Source organism: Sorex araneus, chromosome 8 (assembly GCF_027595985.1).
Source record: "Sorex araneus isolate mSorAra2 chromosome 8, mSorAra2.pri, whole genome shotgun sequence".
Classification (NCBI taxonomy): Eukaryota; Metazoa; Chordata; class Mammalia; order Eulipotyphla; family Soricidae; genus Sorex; species Sorex araneus.
Window position 1 is genome coordinate 70,050,771 of NC_073309.1, and position 23,713 is coordinate 70,074,483.

General features: G+C 38.8%; 1 pseudogene; it reads right to left on the minus strand.

The window, feature by feature from the left end:
* LOC101549661 (peptidyl-prolyl cis-trans isomerase-like 3) overlaps positions 1–22,914 on the minus strand; it is a 62,516-nt pseudogene extending 39,602 nt beyond the window's left edge.
* Between the last annotated feature and the right edge of the window lie 799 nt (positions 22,915–23,713).

Consider the following 23,713-nt stretch of genomic DNA (forward strand, 5'->3'; position numbering starts at 1 on the left):
ATGTTTGATTATCCAAAATAGATGCTTTTACCTTGATAGATATGGAGCTTACACTGTTGTATTAATAATAATAAAAGCATGCCAAATGAATGAAAATGCACCATTATAAAATGGATTTGTGAGTGCAATGAAACAGTATGGGTGCCTTGTGGTTCTCACAATGAAGATGTAACTATTTCCATATACAAGTTATTAGCTCAAGTTGTTCTTTATTATGCCATAACTTTGCTCCTATAGCAGCATGGTTGTAGCAGAAAATAATTAGGCTTTGGCATTACATGCCAGATGTTTTTAAGGCAAAGGTGTCAGTTTAATTCCAAGCTACCTTAAGTGGTAGTTAAAGTAGTCCCAGAAAATAAATAATTAAAAGATGTAGGAATATAAGGTGTGCTTAATTAGAAGTACATGTAAGGATATGCAATATTAGCATACTCAAAATCCTATGTAAAATTTTAAATTTTCTGGTAGCCACATTTTTCAGAAGAGGAACAAGTGAGCTTATTTTAATAAGACATTTAACCCAATGTTTCCAAAATGTAACTTTAACATGAACTTGTTATCAAAAAATGTATTAATAAAATATTTTACATCCTTTTCCTGGTTAAACTTTCTAAATCTGGCATAGATGTTTTATAGTTACAATATACCTCAAGTTAGACTAGCTGAATTTCAAGGTCTGATAGCTATATAAGGTTAGTAACTATCATGGTAAATAGTTCTAGACTTATTCCTTTTATGTGCTTAGGACAGTGGGTAATCCCTCCTCTACTGTTTATTCAGCTGTTCAGAGGAGAGGGCCCTGGGAAGATTCCCCGTGACTTGTCAATCATGCTGAAACATCTGCCAGCATCGTCTTCACAGAGGACTGCAAAACACTTTCATTGAATCAAAACAATCACAGTTCTGAGTTTAAAGCAGAAACATATTTTAAAATCTTAAAATACTCAAGTTCAATTCTCTGACTCTGTTCCGTGCCTGCCCATAGAGAGGGAGAAACTCCAGAGATTAGAGGTGACAAAGCTCTAAATCATGTATTCCACATTTTAGCTGGCGGCTGGGACATGGGTGTCGCCTGCAGTCGCAGTGAAAATTAAAGGAGATAATGTGTGAAGAGCATCAGGACCTGCAAATGTTGACTGAGCAGGCAATTATCAAATAAAGAAATGGCTCTGATGCTGCCCTCCATCTCCAAATCTAAGGAGACCCAGGATAACAGGGAAAACTGCCCTAATTGAAGGACCTCAGTGGAACCCCGGGTAGAGGGGAGCAGACTGTCTTGTAAAGTCACAGGACCTTTCTGTGTGGGATGTGTGGTGGCATCTGTCACCATCCTACAACATCCTAATCTTCTCACCCTGCAACCCCTTTCTGGAGCACTCAGGTATGACTGAAATGTGTTTGTTTTTAAGTGGACTGAATATCAGCCTCTGTCACAAAAGAACAACCTGCAGTTTGAAAGAAAAGGATAGGAAGTTCAGAAAGCAAGAATTCATTCTGAATCCTTTAATTTCTTGCTCAGAGATGGTGCTACCTACACCAATGATGTGGATTTGGGGGAGGGGATGGTAAGGTTCTTAATTATTTTTTTTTATTTTCTGATACCCCCTCTGCTCAAAAACTACCAACTGTGAGACAGCACATAGAAATCAGGCCCAGAGGAATGGCCCTTTTAAGGAATGGCCCTGTCTTCTTGCCCTGGAAGATGATGCCGTTAGACGATGCAGATGCTGCATGTTCTTGCCTTGGGATTAGCTCCCAAGCACTACTGTGCTCTTTCTATGACACAGAGCTGAAATTTAATACCTGGCAAATGAGGCTGTTTAATCTGTTCAGGCTGCTGTAATTGAAACACCAGAGAATGAGTGATTCGAAAAACAGACTTTTATTTCTCAGGATTGATAAGGCTGAAAATCTAAGCCTGGTGAGGACCAGCATCTGAGATTGGGCATGGTGAGTTTCTTACTCATTTTCATCTCACTAAACTAGATTTCTCTAAAGACAATCTAGAAATCTCTCTGGGGCATCTTCCATAGACATTATCCCTGCTCTTGAAGACTCTCATAACCTAATTTTCTTCAGAGACTCCTCTTCCTAATACCAACATTGGGTGGGAGGTAAGATTTCAACATATGAATTTGGAGAAAGGGATTAGTAGGTACAGTTAGGAGAGGACTAAGCATTTAGTCATAATAATCATCAATCCTCTAGGATAAAAGCTTCTTAAAGACAGAGCCTCTGCTCATCCCATACTTCAGATCTGACACTTAAAAGACACTCAAAAGGTGCATAATCGTAAGCACTTAATAAATATATGTTAAATGAAGGAATAAAAGGGACACAAGCATTGGTGAGTTTGAAGAGGTAAGGTTGGCCAACAGTATGCTGTTACCAGTAACAAATACAAATAACTAATCAACACCGATCACAGTCAAGTATGAGAACAGAGTGGAGTGGAGTCCACTGGGTGCTACATAAATAAATAAATAAATAAATAAATAAATAAATAAATAAATAAATAAATAAATAAATAGGAGACATTGGAGTTATCATTTCTAACCTCTAAATAAAAGTCAAATAAATTCCTTTGTGGATCAATTTTCTCCATGTTTGCTCTGATTGACTTATCGCTTTTGTTAAGTATCTACCCTAAAATGCAATCACTTTACTTCAAAAGGTTAATTCTAGATTCATCCCAGAAGTCATTTTTAGTCACCCTTACTTATATCATCTTCTAACAAACTAAATAATTTCTTTCCATCTTTGATGTCGATGCTGCTCCAATATTTGTAGAGAATTATCACATCTCCCATTAGTTATTGCTGAGTTAAGCTTTAAGGATTAGGTACACTAAGATCCTTTAGAGCTGATAAGTGCCTCAAATCAATTCTTCCTTACTCAAAGTGTTTCTGATACTCTTCTTGAGAGCATCTTCAGTATTTCTACATCTTCACATCACTAAGAAGTTTGAGACTCTGTATTCAAAAATAGTATGACTGAAGTCATAAAACACATTTTTCTGGGATCAGCTGCATAAAAATACTCCAAAGTTATGAGGTATTAAAAACTCAAATGCATCACAAATTCTTGGAGGAAAGTCCAGAAATTTAGAATATTAATTTAGTAGACAGTCTAAGTTATTATTAAGTACCTACAAGTTTAAGGATCACATACAAACTCATTATTGGGGAATCTTCAGCACAAAATTTGAGTACACTTCTATTTAGATACCTGGCATGAAAAACAAAATTTAAAAGCATTAACCATATTATTTATGATTGTTCAACAGAAAAGGTAGCAGGAAGAAAGCATAAAGCATCTCAAGTGTGAGAGGACACAGACTTCAGAAACATAATTTTCCCCATTCTACCACCAATCCTAGTTTTCTTTCTGTTCATGTCTTGCTCATAAGCTTGAATTAATCATACCACTGATTTTTGTGGCACGCTTTTTATATTATGCAACTCTCATTTTTCTGTTTGTTTGCTTGCTTATTTAAAATACAATAAGCACGGTGCTCCCATGGCTTAACACAGAAAGTAGAGTATTCATAATAACATAAATTCATACTTCTGGTGATCATTTGTCTCTATTCTGAGTGTGTGAGGGGGCACATTGAGAGACTTTTTTTAAGGTTCTTCTTTCGACAAAAAGAGACATCTTGGAAAAAATTAAAAACACATTACCCAACTTTAATATAAGTTAGTTTAAAGAAATAAAATATTCCCTAAAATGGTCTAAATCACTATAATCAAGAACCTTGAATGATTCACTCATTAATTTTAACAGTTAATCTTGAATGATACACTGATTAATTCTAATAGCAACTTTATGCATTTTTATTCTTCAGGAAAATTCATTGAAATGTAGGTGTGGAAACAATATCTAAGAACAAAACCTGAAAAGCGATTTATTTTAGAAATGTATATTAAATGCCTACTATGTGTCAGGTGCAATGGTGATGGTAAGTTCTGGGAACAAGACAATGGTCCAGCTATCAAAGGCCTCATAGTCAGTGGAAGACACAGAGAAATTAACTCCACCAATGCCACAATTTAAGTGAGAGAAATCTATACAAATTGAGGAGACTCAAAAAATAAAAATAAATAAAAAGTGTAATTCAGTTATGAAAGTGCGAAAACACAGAAAGTTTCCACAGTGTAAGGCATGTTAGACTTGAGTTTTAAGAGATGACTTTTAAAAAATTCAAAAACACAAATATTTAAGTCTGAGGACATGAATTTTCAAATGGATTTGTATCAATGCCATTAAATAAAAATTCTATCTAAGGTTCACTACTTTCTAGAACATCACTATCATACGTGAAGGCTTATTGCAATCAGGGGTCAAATGCTCAGAGTCTGCAAAACATTATACAGCATCTGGAATAATTTCAAAGTTACTCCATTTCTTTATATTGCAGTTGAAGAGACTTCTAAATTCAGAGTTAAATGGTTTCTCCCACTTATTTTCCTCATTCTTTGGAATGCTTCTAAAGTCACGTTTCCAAACTCTCTAAAAATACCTCCTCCCCTGTGTATTAAAAAATTAAATTACGAAAGGGCCACGCCAGCTCTCTCTCTCTCTCTCTCTCTCTCTCTCTCTCTCTCTCTCTCTCTCTCTCTCTCTCTCTCTCTCTCTCTCTCTCTCTCTCTCCCCCCCCCCTCTCTTTCTCTCTAGCCGCCTGTGTTCAATGGTCTCGGGTAGCTTCCCCCAACCCAGGGAGGCCAATGGCAATGGGCAGATGAAGGAAGGAATGAGGGCCAGGTTGATTGGTGTCAGTTGCGGTTTATTTCAATCTCATCTCCAGTATCCTCTGGTTCTCCTTCTGCTTCTCTCTCCCCATTCTACTTTTTCATTCATTCCTTTTCCAGATACACCAGCCCACTCTTACAGCCTTAGTTAAATCCCAAATAATGAGGGGTTGGGGCTTACACATAGGTCACAATCAACAGAGGTAAAGTCCTTCACTTAGGGAAAGCTTCTTCTAGGACAGATTCTCTTCCAATAAGATGACTGGCCTAAGGGCAAAATATGGGTGTGATTCTCCTCTCCTTAGTCTAACAAACATATAAACAGTCATTTCGTATGGATACAGTAAGAGATACATTAAGTTTATAGGATTGCTCTCCTGGGGTCATCTCACTATTGGTCTTAGACTACACTGCTCAGCCAGATTAGTCTTTCCAATCTCATCATTACTTTTTGGATCATGACAGCATTTTCCCATGACCATGCTCTTAATTTATAATTAAGTGTTGTGGAACTTTGGCCTGGCCCATTTTGATGCCAAGGTAGCTCACATCTTGCCCTGGGTCCATTTAGTCCCTTGTCGGGACCCTTGTTTTGGGGTGCTAGGAACTTTAGGCAACTGAGACTTAAGTCGAGAAAGCAGATGCCCCAGAGTGAATATTATTTGGAGTCAATTAACCAATTAACTCCCAAGTTACAAAAGCATAATATTAACTGTCCTCCTGTGTCCATACAAAAAGGACATTGCTTTAAACTATGCAAAAGACATAAGAGAAGGAGAAAAGCAATATTTAACTTACAATACAAGTTCAGTGTTCTTAGAAGGATCTGATCTGACAAGCTAACAGAATCTGATTGTGGAGAAAAGGTGACTAACTTGTTGGGGAGGAGAGCACAGAGAAGAGGTTACAGAGGAATGGGAGTATTTCAGGAGCACTATGACGGGTGTAACCCAATAAACCTAAGCTCCCTTTAGCAAGGGAGAATGGACAAACCAATGTCATCCTACACTCCCCATACATAGTCTTAGCACTGCAGTTTTTCTAATCTTTTCACTATCCTCTCATTTTTGTATCACAACTCACCCCCCAAAATTAAATTAGGTGGAGTTAGAGCTATCAGTATAATGGTTAGGGTACTTGCCTTGCTCACAGATGACCCAAATTTAATCCCCTGAGTCCATACAGTCCCCTTAGCCCACTAGAAATGATCCCTGAGCACTGACAGGTTGGGATCCAAAAATTAACTAAATAATTGGAAATATCAGAGCACTTCTCATAAAGCAAAAAAAGATAAAGAAACTATCCATGTAAAACTAAAAATGCCTATTCTGTCTTCACTTCTAAGATGACCAAAACAGAAAGGAACAATGGGCACCAAAAATGGTCACGGTCACATGAATCCAATTTGCTTTACCACCTTTGCCCAGTTTGTGCCCAAAGACCAGATTATTAAGAAGTTTATCATTAGAAACAGTTTAGGAACTGCAGTTGCAAGGGACATTTCTGAAGTGAGTATCTTAGATGCTTATAGACTTCCCAAGCTGTATGTGAAGTTACATCCTTTGTGAGTTGGGCCACTCACAGAAAGATAGTAAGGAATCATTTATTCCAAAGCTCACACACACCTACGCTCAGACCTGCAGGTACTCCCCACGAACTCCACTCACACCTATGTAAGACAGCTAAAGACCTTAAGGATCAAAACAAACTCCTCTAGGGGAAAGTAAAATGGAAACTATACTTTATAAAAATCACTTATAAGTTTGTAACTGTATCTCACGGTGATTCACTAAAATAAAGAAAGAAAGAATAGAAAAAAATCACAAATGTTCTTTATCAGTTTAGGGAGTGGGAAAAACACAAAACTCCTAAGTCACTTTGTCTTCAAATAACCATAATACCTAAATATCTTCTCTTCCAAAACAGAAGGTTTACATATATATGTATATTTAAGCATTGCCTTCTACCCAAAGCACTCACTGAGAAGTTAGAAGACTTGAAGATAGAAGAAAAGGAGTGTAGATGCAGAAAAGAGCCATCTGTCCCAAATGGACAAAGATTGTTATTTGACCATTAATAGTCATTTTTTTTTATCTTGCACAGTGTTAGTAACATCCTTTATATTTAAGGGTGGGATTGTTACTTCCTTTCCAGAGAACCTGAAGTCATCCCTAAATACAAGGAAGGTCTGGATTGCATAGAGTTCCCTTAGTTTCCTGGCCTCAAAGTAACTTTCTATTCAACACCCATTTCTATAATCTCTGTGCACTTATCCTTTCTCACCTCCAAAATCAACCAACCAAATTCCCATTCAGCTCTGAAACCTATTCTCTCTGCATTCTAAATCAGTAACCTGAATGTAGACATGCCCTGCCCCTGCTTTGGTTTTAATATTTTCTTCAATTTTAATATGTCAAATCTTTTTCATAAAATTTTCTTCATTGGAAATTATCCTATCTATGTTGCCATCATGTTTTAGAACTATGACCCCATAGCAGTAAAAAAATAATAATATGTATTTTCTCTTTTATTTTAAGGTTTTTCACAGTATGCTATGTAGCTTAGTTTCACTGTCACTCATCCCGTTGCTCTTCGATTTGCTTGAGTAGGCAACAGTAACATCTCCATTGTGAGACTTGTTACTGTTTTTGGCATATCAAATACGCCACAGGTAGCTTGCCAGGCTCTGCCGAACTTAGTTTCAAATAAGAAAATAGTCATTTGTCAAAATTAAGTAGAACAATTAAAATTTTAAAGTGTTAAGTGAAACTGATAACCTTAAATGAAGTGTAATTTAATCACTGACATCAATCACTCCCTTCTCAATGTGCTGGAGATATTCAACTTAGTTCTGCAAGTACTCCAGATATGGATATCAATTTGATGTGTTCTAGGTGTCCATGCATTTCTGAATGTTCTCATTATAAGCACCTCACTATAGCCTTCAGTAATAGATCTGTCTCTGTCACTGTCATCCCATTGTTTATCAATTTCCTTGAGTGGGCACCAGTAACGTATAGCATAAATTATCCTGGAAATACTTAAATGTACTCTGGAAATCTTTTAATTTTTATTAATTTAACATATTATATATCAAGTGATTACTAATAAGAAAAACTTATACCACTGGTTATTGTTTTCTATATATCTTTGTATTTTTATTCCTTAAGTCCTCTGATGGTTTTTTGTGTGTTTGATACATTTTTTATCCAGTAAGCCATTTGATTCCCTTTTTATTTATTTCCCCATAAATATCTAAAGGTTTTTCTCAATGATTTCCGTGATGATTGCATTTTATATGTTAAATGAATAAAAATCTAGTTTAACTTGATAGTATCTTAACAACATTTGCAAATAAAAATTCTACTTCTTCCTGACCTCTACTACTGTTTTTCCTGTTACAGATTAAACACAAATTTATTATTTATACTTCATGCATCAATATATATAGAAAGCCAAAAAAGTTCTAAATTTGAAAATGCAGTTAAAATGACTTTTTATTTATCTGTGTGGTTACCTTTACCAAAGTTTTTTATTTCTTTTTCATTCTCTAATTATGTTGTATTTCAACATAAGATACTTGAGCATTTTTTGTAATAAAAGCCCACTAACAACGGGTTCATTCCACTTTTGTTATATAGGAATACAGGTTTACCAGATATGGAATTCCTAATTTTATCTCTTCCTTCACTACATTCAAAAGACACATAATTTCTATTCCTCTGAGTTGCTTAAGTTGATAGATACCAAAGTTGAGGCAGCCGCATGCACTGCAGATGGTGCTTGGAATAGCCCCAGAAACAGTCCTTGAGAATAGATCCAGGAGTAAGTTACCCTTACACACAGCCAACCTCTTTTCAGTTTCCAGTGCCCTCTATGTTCCCTTAAGCATGGCCACAAATGATCCCTAAAATTGGAGCCAGGAGTGAACCCAGATTAGTTGCAAGTGTGACACTCAGCTGCTTTTCTGACCGATCAGTGGAGAGATGGCATCAGGGAACAGGGAGCAGGCCCTACAGCCAGCTACATCACTCATCAGTCCTATGCATCTCATGTATCCATCATGGCTCTACATTGGCAGAGACCGTATTTCAGCCTCCGTGTGCTCCACAAGCGCTGCTCTTCAGATTCTCGAACTAAATCTTGGAGGACATGCAACCCAGCAGTAGATATTTATGGACACGCCGGTCACCCTGACTGTAAACTCTGGGGAGCCCTCGGAGGAGCATAGGCCAAGTCCCCACCCTGCTTAAGACTTGGCTGCTGCACCCACACGTCACTGACGCCACACCAATGGGCTTATTGGCCCAACTCCTCAACTTCATTAAGAATCTCTGTAGAGACACCAAACTGAGTAAACCTCAGTATCCCTGTACCCGGTGTTGGGCTGAGAACTCTGGGGTCTTCTTAGAGTGGATGGGCAACCTTTCCCCACTGCCCCCTATACTTCCGGGTCTTTCTTTATTGTTTGCATATACATATATACATATTTATGCATATATACATATATGTATATATACATATATACATATATATTCTAGTTCCTAGGCTGAGGTGAACAGTGAATTTTATTTGTTTTTGTGTTTTTTGGTGGGGGACATACTGGGCAGTGCTCAGGGGTTGCTCCTGGTTCTGCACTCAAGAATCACTCCTGACTGTGCTCGGGGGACCATATGGTATACTGGTGATCAAACTCAGATATGCCGCTAGAAATGCAAATGCCCTGCCTGCTGTCCTGTCTCTCCGGTCCAGCTGCCAATTTTATTCAGGACGATTTCTAGTGATGGATTTCTTTTCTCTTACTGCTTTCAAGATTTTCTCTTTATTATTAACTTTTGTAACTTGATAATTAGGCACCTCAATGTGAATTCTTTGGAGTATAAAGTTGGTTCATCATTTTGGATGTGTAGATTCAAATTTTCCATCTAATTTGAGATTGTTAGCCATTATTTATTTATATTTTACTTCTCCTTCTGCAATTGCTATAATGTATTCAAGTGTTTGATGACATCTCATAAATCTTTTGCCTATCTTCATTTTATTTCATTTTCTTTATGTTAGTAAGATTGTCTGATTAAATTGTTATTATTCAAGTTTATTTTTTCTGTTTTTATTTTTTCAGATCTGCTAGTCAATACCTCAGGGAACTTTTCATTTTATCTCTTTTTTCTTTTCAGTCCAGAATTTCTATTTTTTATGTTTATCTCTTTATCAATCTTTCAACATGTTCATACCTCTATATATAATATAGATAGGTCTATCTCTTTATCAATACTTTGAAAACATAGATTTTTGGTTTTGGGTTTTTTTATTTTGCTTTGTGGGTCACACTCAGCAATGCTCAGGGGTGACATCAGCAATGCTCACACCCTAGCTCTGCACTCAGGAATTACTCCTGGCAGTGCTTGGGGGACCATAAGGGATGCGGGGGGATTAAACCAGGTTGGCCGTATGCAGAGCAAATGCCCTACTCACTTTACTATCCACGGTAAAATAATTTTAGTAAAATTAAGTGATAGACATATGTATAGTGTGTATGTCTCTCTTTTTATTGATACTTTCTATATGTTCATACTTTGTTTTACTGGTTTCCATTAGTTCTTTATCTTGTTCCATTTGCTTTGGGCAGTCTATCTAGTAAATTCAATGTCTGAACTGGCTTACAGCCATTTTCTGCCAAATTTTATTTTTAACCATAAATAGGAGATAGACACCCATGTGTCTGTGTGCCTTTCAAATTTCGTTGAAAATCTACTGAAAAGTCTCAATGCTCTAATGCTTTAACTCTAAGAATTAGATTATTTCCCTCACCGGGGTCTCCTGCAATTTATGACCGGGACCTAATTTGTAAAAGTATTTTATTAAACTGTGCTTTAAAAGAATATATTCATCATCATGTGTGAAGACTAAAATTACCATTTTATAATCCTAGTAAATATATAAAATAAATCTCCTTAAAAGCTGAAATTTAGAAATCTCTTTTTTTGAATAAGTCATTCGTTTTGAAGTTTTATTAGAATCTAGAGTTCTGAAAAACATAATTCTGTCACTCTTTAATGTACTCTCCATATATGCCTCTATACAAGGGCAAGCAAAATTATTTATATTTAGCTTATCATTGGCCTGGAATGATAGCACAGCGGTAGGGCGTTTGCCTTGCATGCAGCTGAACTGGGTTCGATTCCTCTGTCCCTCTCGAAGAGCCCAGCAAGCTACCCAGAGTATCTCACCTGCAAGGCAGAGCCTGGCAAGCTACCCGTGGTGTATTCAAAATGCTAAAAACAGTAACAACAAGTCTCACAATGGAGACGTTAAATTACTGGTGCCCACTCCAGCAAATCGATGAGCAGTGGGATGACAGTGATACAGTGATAGTTTATCATCATTTTACAGCAAATAACAAGCCATGTTCTTCCTTCTATCCCTTTCTCAGAATGGGTATTAATAACTACTCTTTATCAATCTTTACTATACCTGTAAACGATCATTATAAAATATCCCAAAAGCACTATTCGCAGAAACAAAGAAGTGAAAAGTAAACTATCACTTTGGACTTTGGACTAAATCTTCCAGTGGTTCTCTATGAGAAATAGCAATAAAATAATGCTTGCAAATCCCTCTAAAGTATCAGGATATTACATATTACTAATAAGAGGCAAGAGCTGTACGTTAAAAATTAATTGGAGGAAACACTTGCAGATTTTAATAATGAAATATCCCAAGTTGCAAGGGCACTAGAGACTTCAAGTAAATAAGCCCTCATTAATTTGGCTAATTAGTCACTTGCAGTATTTGCTAGTTTATAAATGGCACCCTTTAAAGCAGAAAATTGATCTGTAAAGTGCTAAGAGCTATATGTGTTATAAAGATGGCATAAGTATTCTACACCTTGCTCAAAGCACATTTCATGCATTTAGGAGATTTGAACATTTCATACTCATCCATGTAAACTGAATGGACACAGGTAAAATGAGAAAACATATTCTACTCTATTAGGTAAAAAGAAGTCAAATAGACACTGATGTAAATCCCTGTTAAACATTTTGTCTTCCATAATGGAGGCCAATAGGCTCTTTCCACAATTAGTGGAAATACATATAGTGGAAACACATATAGGGTGTTCCACATATAAGAAGTACCTTGTGATTGGTCATTGCCAGGACATGAGAAAGGGAAGAGGCAAGTTTGACTCCCCTGACTGGCAAACATAAAACCCCATGCCCTGCTTCCTATAAGCCATGTGTCTTAATGAGAATAAAGAAAATTAGAGATCTCAATGTAAATTTTGGCAAAGTCTGATGATTTATTCTGTCACCAAACTCTAATAGGCCAAATGCAGTTTCTTGTTTTGTTGCATTGGGCTAAAAAGAAATTAGAAAGTAAGACTTTTAAAAGTTAGGTGGTGGGAGGGATACTTGGAACATTGGTGAAGAAGAATGGGCACTGGTGGGGGGATGTAAACCAAATCCAAAGATGAAAGTTCATAAGTTTGTAAAAAAGAAAAATTAAGTAATTTCATTGTCTTCAACACAGACTCACTATTTTTGTTGGAATTTATCCCCCAAGAATACAGCTCTATTGACAAGGAAATATTTGATAATAAGTTTTTGACTGATGAGAATGAAGAAATAAAAAGTCGCGCGGCCGCAGTAGCTTTACAATTTACAGTAGGTTTACAATTTCTGTATTATAGTAATTAAGTCCAGGGAGATTTAAGTTGGAAAAGGAATCATTTCCCTTCCTGGAACAGCATGTAGCAAAAGCTTAGTTCACAGTCTGCATACATGGTTGCAAGCACTCGCTGGAACCCCAAGTCCTAAAGCTGTCTCTGGTTCCTGCTCGTTCCACATCCACGCGGCTGTGCAAAGGCATGGCCACCCGGGTCGAATCTCGGCCGGAGCCTGAGCTCTGGCCCCAGCCTGTTATCACTCCACTTCTTTCTGACTCCGAGAAATGTATGAGGATTCTGATTTCTCCACAACCATGTGTAACTTGTTATTATCTGATTTGATATCTTTATTCTAGCTATTTCAGTAGGATTAACACTTATCTAATGATCAATGAAGTTAAGTACCTTTTAATTTGTCTATTAACCATTTGCATATTTTCTTTTAATAAATGATTAAGATTACTTACTGCTTAGTTAACTGGAATTTTATTAATCTTTTTTAATATTACCTGTAAGAGTTCTTTATATATTCTGAATTTGAGCCACTTTTCAAGGATGCTCATTGTGCCTATTTTTCCCATTGTGTGGGCAAGCAGTCTTTTTATTATCTTGTCACCATCATGTCCCCTGCATTGTTTTGTTTTGTTTTCTTTAACAGCAGCCACACACAGTGGAGCTTAAGGTGAGATGGCCAGGACCACATCCAGGGAGGCTCAATCAGTCTTTGAGAACTTGGAAGCTCAATTCTTTTTTTTTTTTTAATTTTTAAATTTATTTATTTTTAATTAGAGAATCACCGTGAGGGTACAGTTACAGATTTATACACTTTTGTGCTTATACTTCCCTCATACAAAGTTCGGGAACCCATCCCTTCACCAGTGCCCATTCTCCACCACCCGTAAACCCAGTGTCCCTCGCACCCTCCCCAATCCCATCTCCCCCCCACCCACCCTGCCACTGTGGCAAGGCATTCCCTTCTGTTCTCTCTCTCTAATTAGCTGTTGTGGTTTACAATAAAGGTGTTGAGTGGCCGCTGTGCTCAGTCTCTAGCCCTCATTCAGCCCGCAACTCCCTTCCCCCACATGGCCTTCGAATACAATGTAGTTGGTGATCGCTTCTCTGAGTTGACCTTTCCCCGGAACATGAGGCCAGCCTCGAAGCCATGGAGTCAACCTCCTGGTACTTATTTCTACAATTCTTGGGTGTTAGTCTCCCACTCTGTTATTCTATATACCATAGATGAGTGCAATCTTTCTATGTCTGTCTCTCTCTTTCTGACTCATTTCACTCAGCATGAAACTTTTCATGCCCATCCACTTAACTACAAAATTCTTGACCTCCTTTTTTCTAACAGCTGCATAGTATTCCATTGTATAGATGTACCAAAGTTTCCTCAACCAGTCATCCGTTCTGGGGCATTCGGGTTTTTTCCAGATTCTGGCTATTGTAAACAGTGCTGCGATGAACATACATGTGCAGATGTTGTTTCGATTGTACTTTTTTGCCTCTCTGGGATATATTCCCAGCAGTGGTATTGCTGGGTCAAATGGGAATTCAATATCTAATTTTTTAAGAGTCGTCCAAATTGTTTTCCAGAAGGGCTGAACCAGTCGGCATTCCCACCAGCAGTGAAGAAGGGTCCCTTTCTCCCCACATCCTCTCCAACAGCGGTTGCTTTTGTTCTTTTGGATGTGTGCTAATCTCTGTGGTGTGAGGTGGTATCTCATGGTTGTTTTGATCTGCATCTCTCTGATGATTAGTGATGCAGAGCACTTTTTCATGTGCCTTTTGGCCATTCGTATTTCTTCCTTGGTAAAGTTTCTGTTCATTTCTTCGCCCCATTTTTTGATGGGGTTGGATGTTTTCTTCTTGTAGAGTTCAACCAGTGCTTTATATACCATTGATATCAACCCCTTATCTGATGGGTATTGTGTAAATATCCTTTCCCATTCTGTGGATAGTCTTTGTATTCTGGTCACTGTATCTCTTGCGGTGCAGAAGCTTTTTAGTTTAATGTAGTCCCATTTGTTGATCTCTGTTTTTACCAGATTGCTTAGTTCCGTGTCACCTTTGAAGATACCTTTATCTTCAATATCGTGGAGGGTTTTTCCGACCTTGTCTTCAATGTACCTTATGGTTTGTGGTCTAATGTTGAGGTCTTTAATCCATTTTGATCTGACTTTTGTGCATGGTGTCAGGTCAAGGTCTAAACCCATTTTTTTGCATGTGGTTGTCCAGTTGTGCCAGCACCATTTGTTAAAGAGGCTTTCCTTGCTCCACTTCACATCTCTTGCTCCCTTATCAAAGATTAGATGGTCATACATTTGGGGTTGTGTGTAGGGATATTCCACCCTGTTCCATTGGTCTACGGCTCTGCCTTTGTTCCAGTACCATGCTGTTTTAATTGTTACTGCTTTGTAGTAAAGTTTGAGGTTGGGGATGGTGATGCCTCCCATCGTCTTTTTGCCAAGAATTGTTTTAGCTATCCTTGGACGTTTGTTATTCCATATGAATTTTAGGATTGCTTGATCCATTTCTTTGAAGAGTGTCATGGGTATATTTATAGGGATCGCATTGAATCTGTATAATGCTTTAGGGAGTATTGCCATTTTGACAACATTGATTCTCCCTATCCACGAGCAGGGTATATGTTTCCATTTCATCATGTCCTCTTTGATTTCATGGAGTAGCGTTATGTAGTTTTCTTTGTAAAGGTCTTTTACTTCCTTGGTTAAGCTGATTCCGAGGTACTTGATTTTCTGGGGCACGATTGTGAATGGGATTGCTTTTTTCATGTCCCTTTCCTCTGCCTCATTGTTTGCATATATGAACGCCATGGATTTTTGGGTATTGATTTTGTAGCCTGCAACTTTACTGTATAAGTCTATTGTTTCTAAGAGTTTCTTAGTAGAGGTTTTAGGCTTCTCTAGATATAGTATCATGTCGTCTGCAAATAGTGAGAGTTTGATTTCTTCCCTTCCTATCTGGATGCCCTTAATCTCTTTTTCTTGTCTAATAGCTATCGCAAGTACTTCCAGTACTATATTGAAGAGGAGTGGTGAGAGTGGGCATCCTTGTCTTGTGCCTGATCTCAGAGGAAAGGCCCTTAGTTTTTCCCCGTTGAGGATAATGCTTGCCGTAGGCTTGTGATAGATGGCTTCGACTATCTTGAGGAAAGTTCCTCCAAACCCCATTTTGGCGAGGGTTTTCATCATGAAAGGATGTTGGATCTTGTCAAATGCTTTCTCTGCATCTATTGATATGATCATATGGTTTTTATCTTTGCTTTTGTTGATATGCTGGATTATGTTGATTGATTTCCGAATGTTAAACCATCCTTGCATCCCTGGGATGAATCCCACTTGGTCGTGATGATGAATCCCACTTGGTCGTGATCTTTTTGATGAGTTGTTGGATCCTATTTGCTAGTATTTTGTTGAGGATCTTCGCATCGGTGTTCATCAGGGAAATTGGTCTGTAATTTTCTTTCTTAGTGGTGTCTTTGTTTGCTTTTGGTATTAGGGAGATATGTGCTTCATAGAAACTGCTTGGGAGAGTTCCTGTTTTTTCAATTTCCTGGAAAAGTTTGAGGAAAACAGGCAATAGGTCTTCTTTAAATGTTTGGAAGAATTCGCCAGTGAAACCATCTGGGCCTGGGCTTTTGTTTTTGGGGAGGTTTTTGATTACCGTTTCAATTTCCTTAACATTGATGGGTGTATTCAGGTATTCCAGGTCTTCTTTCTTCAGTGTTGGGAGATTGTAGGAATCAAGGAATCCATCCATTTCTTTTAGGTTCTCCTTTTTTGTGGCGTAAAGACCTTCAAAGTAGTCTCTAATGATCTTTTGAATCTCACTGGTTTCTGTTATGATGTCCCCCTTTTCATTTCTGATTCGATTTATTAGAGTTTTCTCTCTTTCTTTCTTTGTGAGACTTGCTAGCGGTTTATCAATCTTATTTATTTTCTCAAAGAACCAACTCTTTGTTTCATTGATCTTTCGGATTGTTTTTTTGGTTTCGATGTCATTAATTTCTGCTCTAATTTTTATTATTTCTTTCCTTCGGTCTGGTTTGGGGTCCTTTTTCTGGTCCTTTTCTAGGGTCTTGAGTCGTGAAGTCAAGCTATCTATGTGGGTCCTTTCTTCCTTCCTGAGGAATGCTTGGAGAGCTATAAATTTTCCCCTTAACATGGCTTTAGCTGCGTCCCATAGGTTTTGGTAGCTCGTGTCTTCATTCTCATTTGTTTCTAAGTATCTTTTGATTTCTTCCTTGATTTCCTTCTTGACCCACTCATTGTTCAACATGGAATTGTTTAATATCCAGGTGTTTGATTTGATTTTCCGTTTTTGTGGGTGGTTAGCTTCTATCTTCAGCGCATCGTGGTCTGAAAAGATGGTTGATACAATTTCTATTTTTCCGATTCTATTGAGGTATGTTCTGGGGCCCAGTACATGGTCTATTTTTGAAAATGTTCCATGTGCACTGGAAAAGAATGTGTATTCTTTCTTTTGGGGGTGTAAGGCCCTGTATAGGTCTATTAGGCCTCTCTCTTCAATTTCTTCTTTCAGAGTCAGTGTTTCCTTGTTGAGTTTTGTTCTTGTGGATCTATCTAGAGGCAATAAGGCCGTATTGAAGTCTCCGACTACAATTGTGCTGTTAGTGATGTCCTCTTTGAAGTCTGTTAAGAGTCGTTTTAAATATTTAGCCGGTCGTTTGTTAGGAGCATATACGTTTAAGAGTGTGATTTCTTCCTGTTGTACATATCCCTTGATAAACAGAAAATGACCTTCGCTGTCCCTTTTGATCTTTTTCATCCTGAAATCTATGTTGTCGGATACCAGGATGGCCACTCCAGCTTTTTTAAGGGGGTTGTTTGCTTGGAGCATTGTTTTCCATCCTTTGACTTTTAGTCTATGTTTACTCTGTTTGTTCAGGTGTGTTTCTTGCAGGCAACAGAATGTTGGGTTTAATTTCCGGATCCATTTAGCCACTCTGTGTCTCTTGATAGGTGCATTTAGGCCATTGACATTGAGAGAGATTATTGTGATGTGGTTTTGTGTCATCTTTCTGTGGGATTTGTTGTTCTTATGGGGCTCCTCCTTGTCTTACAGTAGCCCCTTTAGACCTTCTTTCAAGATTGGTTTTGAGTCTATGAAGTTCCTGAGCTGTTGTTTATCCGAGAAATAGTGTATGGTTCCTTCGAGTTTGAGTGAGAGTTTAGCTGGATAAAGTATTCTTGGTGAGGCATTCATTTCGTTGAGTTTTTTCACTATGTCCCACCATTGTCTTCGGGCTCGGAGGGTTTCTTCTGACAGATCGGCCGTAAATCTGAGGGGTGCTCCTTTGTATGTGATTTCCCTCTTTGACCTTGCTACTTGTAGAATTGTGTCTCTATCTACAGCATCCGCCATTCTGACTATGATATGCCTTGGGGTCTTTTTATTCGGGTCTCTTTTTGCTGGTACTCTTCGGACTTCTTGTATCTGGACGCCTGCCTTCTCCAGCTCTGGGAATTTCTTAGTAATGATGTCTTTGACTATGTTTTTTTCATTGGGGTTACTTCCCTGTGGTTCTGGTACTCCAATGATTCTTATGTTGTTCCTCTTGAAGTCATCCCCCAGGGCTCTGATTCGCTCTATAGCCATTTTGAGGTCTTTCGCCATTATTTGTTGCTGTCTGTAAGCTTTCTGCAGCTCATCCTCAAGCTCGCTGATTCTGTCTTCGGCTGTAGTCATTCTGCTTTTGAGGGCATCTAGTGAGATTTTTATTTCATCTACCGATTCCTTTATTTGTGAGACTTCCGTTCGAAGGTTTGAAATTTCTGCTCTCATTTCTGCTCTCATTTCTTCCTGTATTTTCTTGGTAGACCGTTCCAGCGCTTCATTCATCTCCTCCCTTAATTTATTGGATGTCTGTTCCATATTTGCTTGGAGTAGGTCGACTCTCCTCCAGATTTCCTCTCTGAATTGTTTATCTGAGAGGTCGTAGATGTTGGGAGACTCTTTTGAGGTTTCTAGTATCTTTTCTTCTCCCTCTCTTCGTGGAGGGGATTTTCGCTGCTTCTTCATATTGTCAGGGAAGAGTAGAGTTGGAACCTTGTAGTTATTTATTCCTCTTCCTTTTTGTGGGAAGAAGGGGCTCCGATTGTGCTAAACTTCCCTTATTCACTGATACCTTTTATACTGTCAGCCTAAGCTAATGGCTATTTTGCGTAAGTGTTTGAGATCGCAAAAGTGAGTTTTCAAAGGAATACACAGTACCGATTGAGCTGAGGTAGCAAAGAATGACTGCGGCCGCGTTAGCGTTGGCCGCTCTGAGAGGAGGCCACGCCCACTTTTAGACCACGCCCACTAAGACACAGGCCACGCCCCCAGTGTCTTCCTGTTGATGGGGGGGACGGGAGGGCGTGGCCGAGGGATGGTCCTCGTACCTGATGGACGTGCGCAGTTACAAGCCGGTTCGGGAGACGGGGTGCGCAGGGCGAGCAGGGAGTGACTTCAGAAACTCGGGAGACGCAGACGGCAGCGGGAAGTGGGGGAAAGGGTGGAAGCTCAATTCTTAGGCCAGCAATACTTCAGTCACTGGTGCTCCACCTGAGCTGCCTGGGAGACAGGGAGAATTACAACATGTACTCCCCATGTTATGTTATAACTCAGGACTTTGTACAAACAAAGTAGGTGCTCTGCCACTTGTGCTGTCATCCCAAGTCACATATCCCCAGTTCAACTATTTTCATAATATGTCTTTTGTTTATTTATGTAGCACTGTAGCACTGTCATCCCATTGTTCATCGATTTGCTCGAGCGGACACCAGTAACATCTCCATGTAAGACTTGTTACTGTTTTTGGCATATCAAATATGCCACGGGTAGCTCGCCAGGCTCTGCCGTGTGGGTGGGATACTCTCATTAGCTTGCTGGGCTCTCTGAGAGGGATGAAGGAATCCAACCTGGATCAGCCACATGCAAGGCAAACGCTCTACTCACTACCAGATTACACCTAGTTCTCTTAAAATAAGAATCTTATTTTTGGAATCTTTTTATAACCTACAGGAATACTGACAGCCATATGGTGGTGGTGACCAACATTTGCATGGTGAATAAGTGACTCCTCTAGCCAGATATCATGGTAATAACTGTAAGGAAAGAGGATCCCAAGAAGGGAATAATGTCCCTTTAAAAATATACCTGCAGCCAGTGCTGCAGGAAAAGTATGTGTTCCTAGCAGAAAACACTTAGCAAGATGAGCCCATTTTAACTGTTTACTACTAAATACACACTGCTTTAAAAGTGTGTATAAAATTTCCCTTCAGTCAATTTTAATATACTCAAGCATATACCTTTCCATATATTTCCTAACTACTACTCACCTTGTAAGAATTCATCACATTCACACTATTACTAATAGAGAACTGAAGAGAACCGATTATATCCTCTTCCTCCATCTCATCCTGATTGATAATTGATAACCACAGTCACAATCATAGCAATTCTTTCTAAGAAAAAGTTTTCTGCTGTGACCTGGGAAAGGGTGGGGGTGAGGGGAATCTCTTGATTCTAGTTCTAGCTTACCTAAAGTTACCTCTGTAGTGCTTTAGATTATGTATATTTTAGGTGTCAAATCCCTCTCTTGTTAACTGGTTTCCACTGTGAAACTGTCTTGCCTATCAAACTTAGAGATTTTTGTGAAGATTAAATAAGGTATATGAAATGATACTTCTAACTCCTCTGTGGCAGAAAATGTCACACAATCACTTCAGAATCCCCAAGGATGTCCAGATTTAGTCAGATCCAAAACTGGTCCTCAGAGAGTTTGTCTTTTTTGCCCACACTTAGCAGTACTCAGGGGCTATTTCTAGCCCTGTGCTCACAGGTCATTCCTGACAGTGCAGGGATGACCATATGTGATGTTACAGATTGACCAAGAGTCTGCTGCATGCAAGGCAAGGAACTTAATGCTTCTACTCTCAAGTACTGTAGCACTGTGGCACTGTCGTCCCGTTGCTCATCGATTTGCTCTAGTGGGCACCAGTAACATCTCCAATGTGAGACTTGTTGTTGCTGTTTGCATATCAAATACTCCACGGGTAGCTTGCCAGGCTTTGCTTTGTGGGAGGGATACTCTCGGTAGCTTGCAGGGCTCTCTGAGAGGGATAGAGGAATTGAACCCGGGTCAACCCTAAATAAATGCCATGCAAGAACCAGCAGTTTCAAATTGATTTAGAATATACTGAGATGCCATGTTTCTCTTCTCCCTGCCAATTCTGTTGCAGACTCTGTATCAATTGTTCATTCTGATTCTGATATTTTCAGACTTGCAGATTGTATTTAACAAAGAAGCAGCTTGCTTGGGGGGTCAGGTCAGGGTTCAGTTAAGGAGAAGGGAGCTGAATCTAGCCTGTCCCTCTGCTCACTTTACCAGGAGAAAAAGGTGTATTTTTTGGCAGCCTATCCCTCCAGTAGCAGTGACAGTTTGCCAAGCCTCGTGTATAAAGTAGCAGCAGCTCTCTTCTGAAAGCCAATGGAAGAACTCAATTTTTATCAACTCATTTCTACAGACAACTCCACCCTGCCAACACCTAGGTAAAGGGGCCAACTCTGAGGTGCCAGGTTTGGCTTCTCTCTAACCTCTGTGTTTCTGGTCCAGAGCCCATAGCATCTGCATGATGTGTGAGCTCTTCTCTCGATCAGTGCATTACATCCTGAAAGAGAAAGTATTTGCAAAAAATTTTGGTGAGATGCTGGCTTCCTAATTGGGGTCTTAAAGGAGAGCTAGTTTCTCTCTAGTATAAGATTCCCTCCCTTTCAAGATCACTCACCCTAGTAGGAGGGACTCCAGTTGATAACAGCTAAATTACATGTTGTTTAATATCCTGTGGGCCCAATGTGCATAACAGCAGAAAGTCAGCATCGAATGAAGAAGGTCACTTGATCTATGAATTCTGCCCTAATTCCTTTTCTCTGGACTGTTTCTGATGCATTTCACAACATTGGAGTGAAGGGAAAGTCACTTTATAGTATTTGAAGAACCAAATCCCTTCCAAGATTTTCTTTAAAAACATTATTTCCGGGCCGGAGCGATAGCACAGTGGGTAGAGCGTTTGCCTTGTACGCGGCCGACCTGGGTTCGATCCCCAGCATCCCATATGGTCCCCCAAGCACCGCCAGGAGTAATTCCTGAGTGCAAAGCCAGGAATAGCCCCTGAGCATCGCTGGGTGTGACCCAAAAAGCAAAAATAAATAAATAAATAAAATAAAAATAAAAAACATTATTTCCTATGGCCCAATGACAATTTAAGATGAAAAGAGTTTCACTGCACAATTTGCTCCATACAGCACTGTCTTACTTTCATAGAAATCAAGTCACATCATCATAAAATGGACCATGTTGTCATGAGAAGAAGTGGGATTTTTTTAACACCCAAATTTAAAACGACTATTTCAAACTTAAGTCCATACACACACAAAATGAGGAAGAGGTGGATGCTGAAAGGATTTCTAATGAGAACTGACAGTAGTATTTTGTATCCATCATCCTTTATGTTTCTCCAAAACTAGTATAACAAATAAAGTTTAATAAGTAAAAATAAATTTTTAAATGAAAAACCATGATTAACTTATTAAGAACCATTAAGTATATAATTACAAGGATTCTATTACATTAAGATACCAATTTCTTTAAAGCCAGAAATAATACCTCCTGAAACTTTAATTATTTAAATGAGAAGAGAAATAAGCATGTTATCTTCTCTGACAAAGATTAAAATTAATTTAATTGCTTCTCTGCTGCCTTGACATGATTCTTGCTGTGAGTCAAGCAACCAAAAAGGGAAATTAATACCGCAGCTGTTAATCAAGTGATATCCGTGCTCTCGTTTGATTACATCAGGGAGAAAACCACTGCTACTTGGCTGACTTGTGCATCCATGCCACTCTGTGTTGTAGTTGGGTTAGTTAGGAGAGATGCTGAGGCTAGACTTAACTTTTAGAGCCTGGATCATGCTGGCTGGGGCCCAGCTTCAGGAAATTGCAGGTTGCTGTGTCTGAGCCTGTGTTAAGGCCATTCTATCAAGACAGAGGCTTCTTCCAAATTAAATCCACCCTTTGGCGCCTAATTCTACTATCCACAGTAAAGTACAAAAAAAAAAAAAGCACAAGGGCACTGCAGGGCTGGAGAATGAGAAATAATATGACAATGTGGCTAAGATGAATTTTTTTTTGCCTCTAGTGCACAACAATATATTTTACAGGATAGACAGCAGCAGTTTCTAGAGGTCAAATACAACTCTCACATCTGAATTAGAACGTGCACTTCAAAACAAGACAAGCAACGTGTACCTCAAGTCCCACATCCGCTGGCTTTCCAGCAGAGCTTTTGTCAGACACCAGCACTGCTTGAATAACCACCCTTGGCAAACCAGTGTATCTGATTGTAAGAAGACAGTATTGTGAAATATTTATGAGTTTCTGAAAATACAAACCAGCATCTTGCCTCATCGTGTCTCACCAGCCCTTGTTAACTTTACCGATGACGAGAAACACCAGAGTAACTGAGGTTGTCAAAACTAATGGATCTCCAGTACTTTGTACCCGGGGGTTCATTTCCAGGGGCAAAGGGGGGTCTTTTTATTTTGTTTTCAAGAACTTTAACCCACCTTCTTTCTGCTTGCTCTCTCTTGTCAGAGAACGAAATGAATATAATACATCGCAAGTGTACATATTCAGGAGGTGAAATTCTCTACCATTTCTCTAGATAGAAAGAAACCTATCTAGAGGTTTGAGATATAAACAGTTATGGGAAAATGTTCATATTTGGACTTCTAGAAAGAAACCTATCTAGAGGTATGAGATATAAACAGTTATGGGAAAATGTTCATATTTGGACTTCTAAACACCCCTGCCAGTAATGTGAGTGGGGGTTGGTGGGGGAATATTCTGTACCTGAGTCCTAGAAAAAGGGTCTGTATTTAGTCTGATACACCAAAAAAGTCAAGCTAGATGAATAAATAAACAAGAGCAGTGCCCTCAAAAGAGAACTTAACTTTTTTTATATGCCAAAATAAATAATAATCTCCAGCTCAGATCATCCCACATACTAGGCCACAGTGTCCATCCACTTTTATTTTATCTGAGTTCAGGAGCTTCAGAGGACTTTGCCTGGCTCTTTTTCATCAAATACAACTCATCCCACTATATTGGATCACCTCGCTGTTAGCCTGGCACTGTCCCTCCCCATTTTAATTTGACCAAATTGAAACAGATGCCCAGAGGCCGTGGAGATCAAGACTAGTATAAC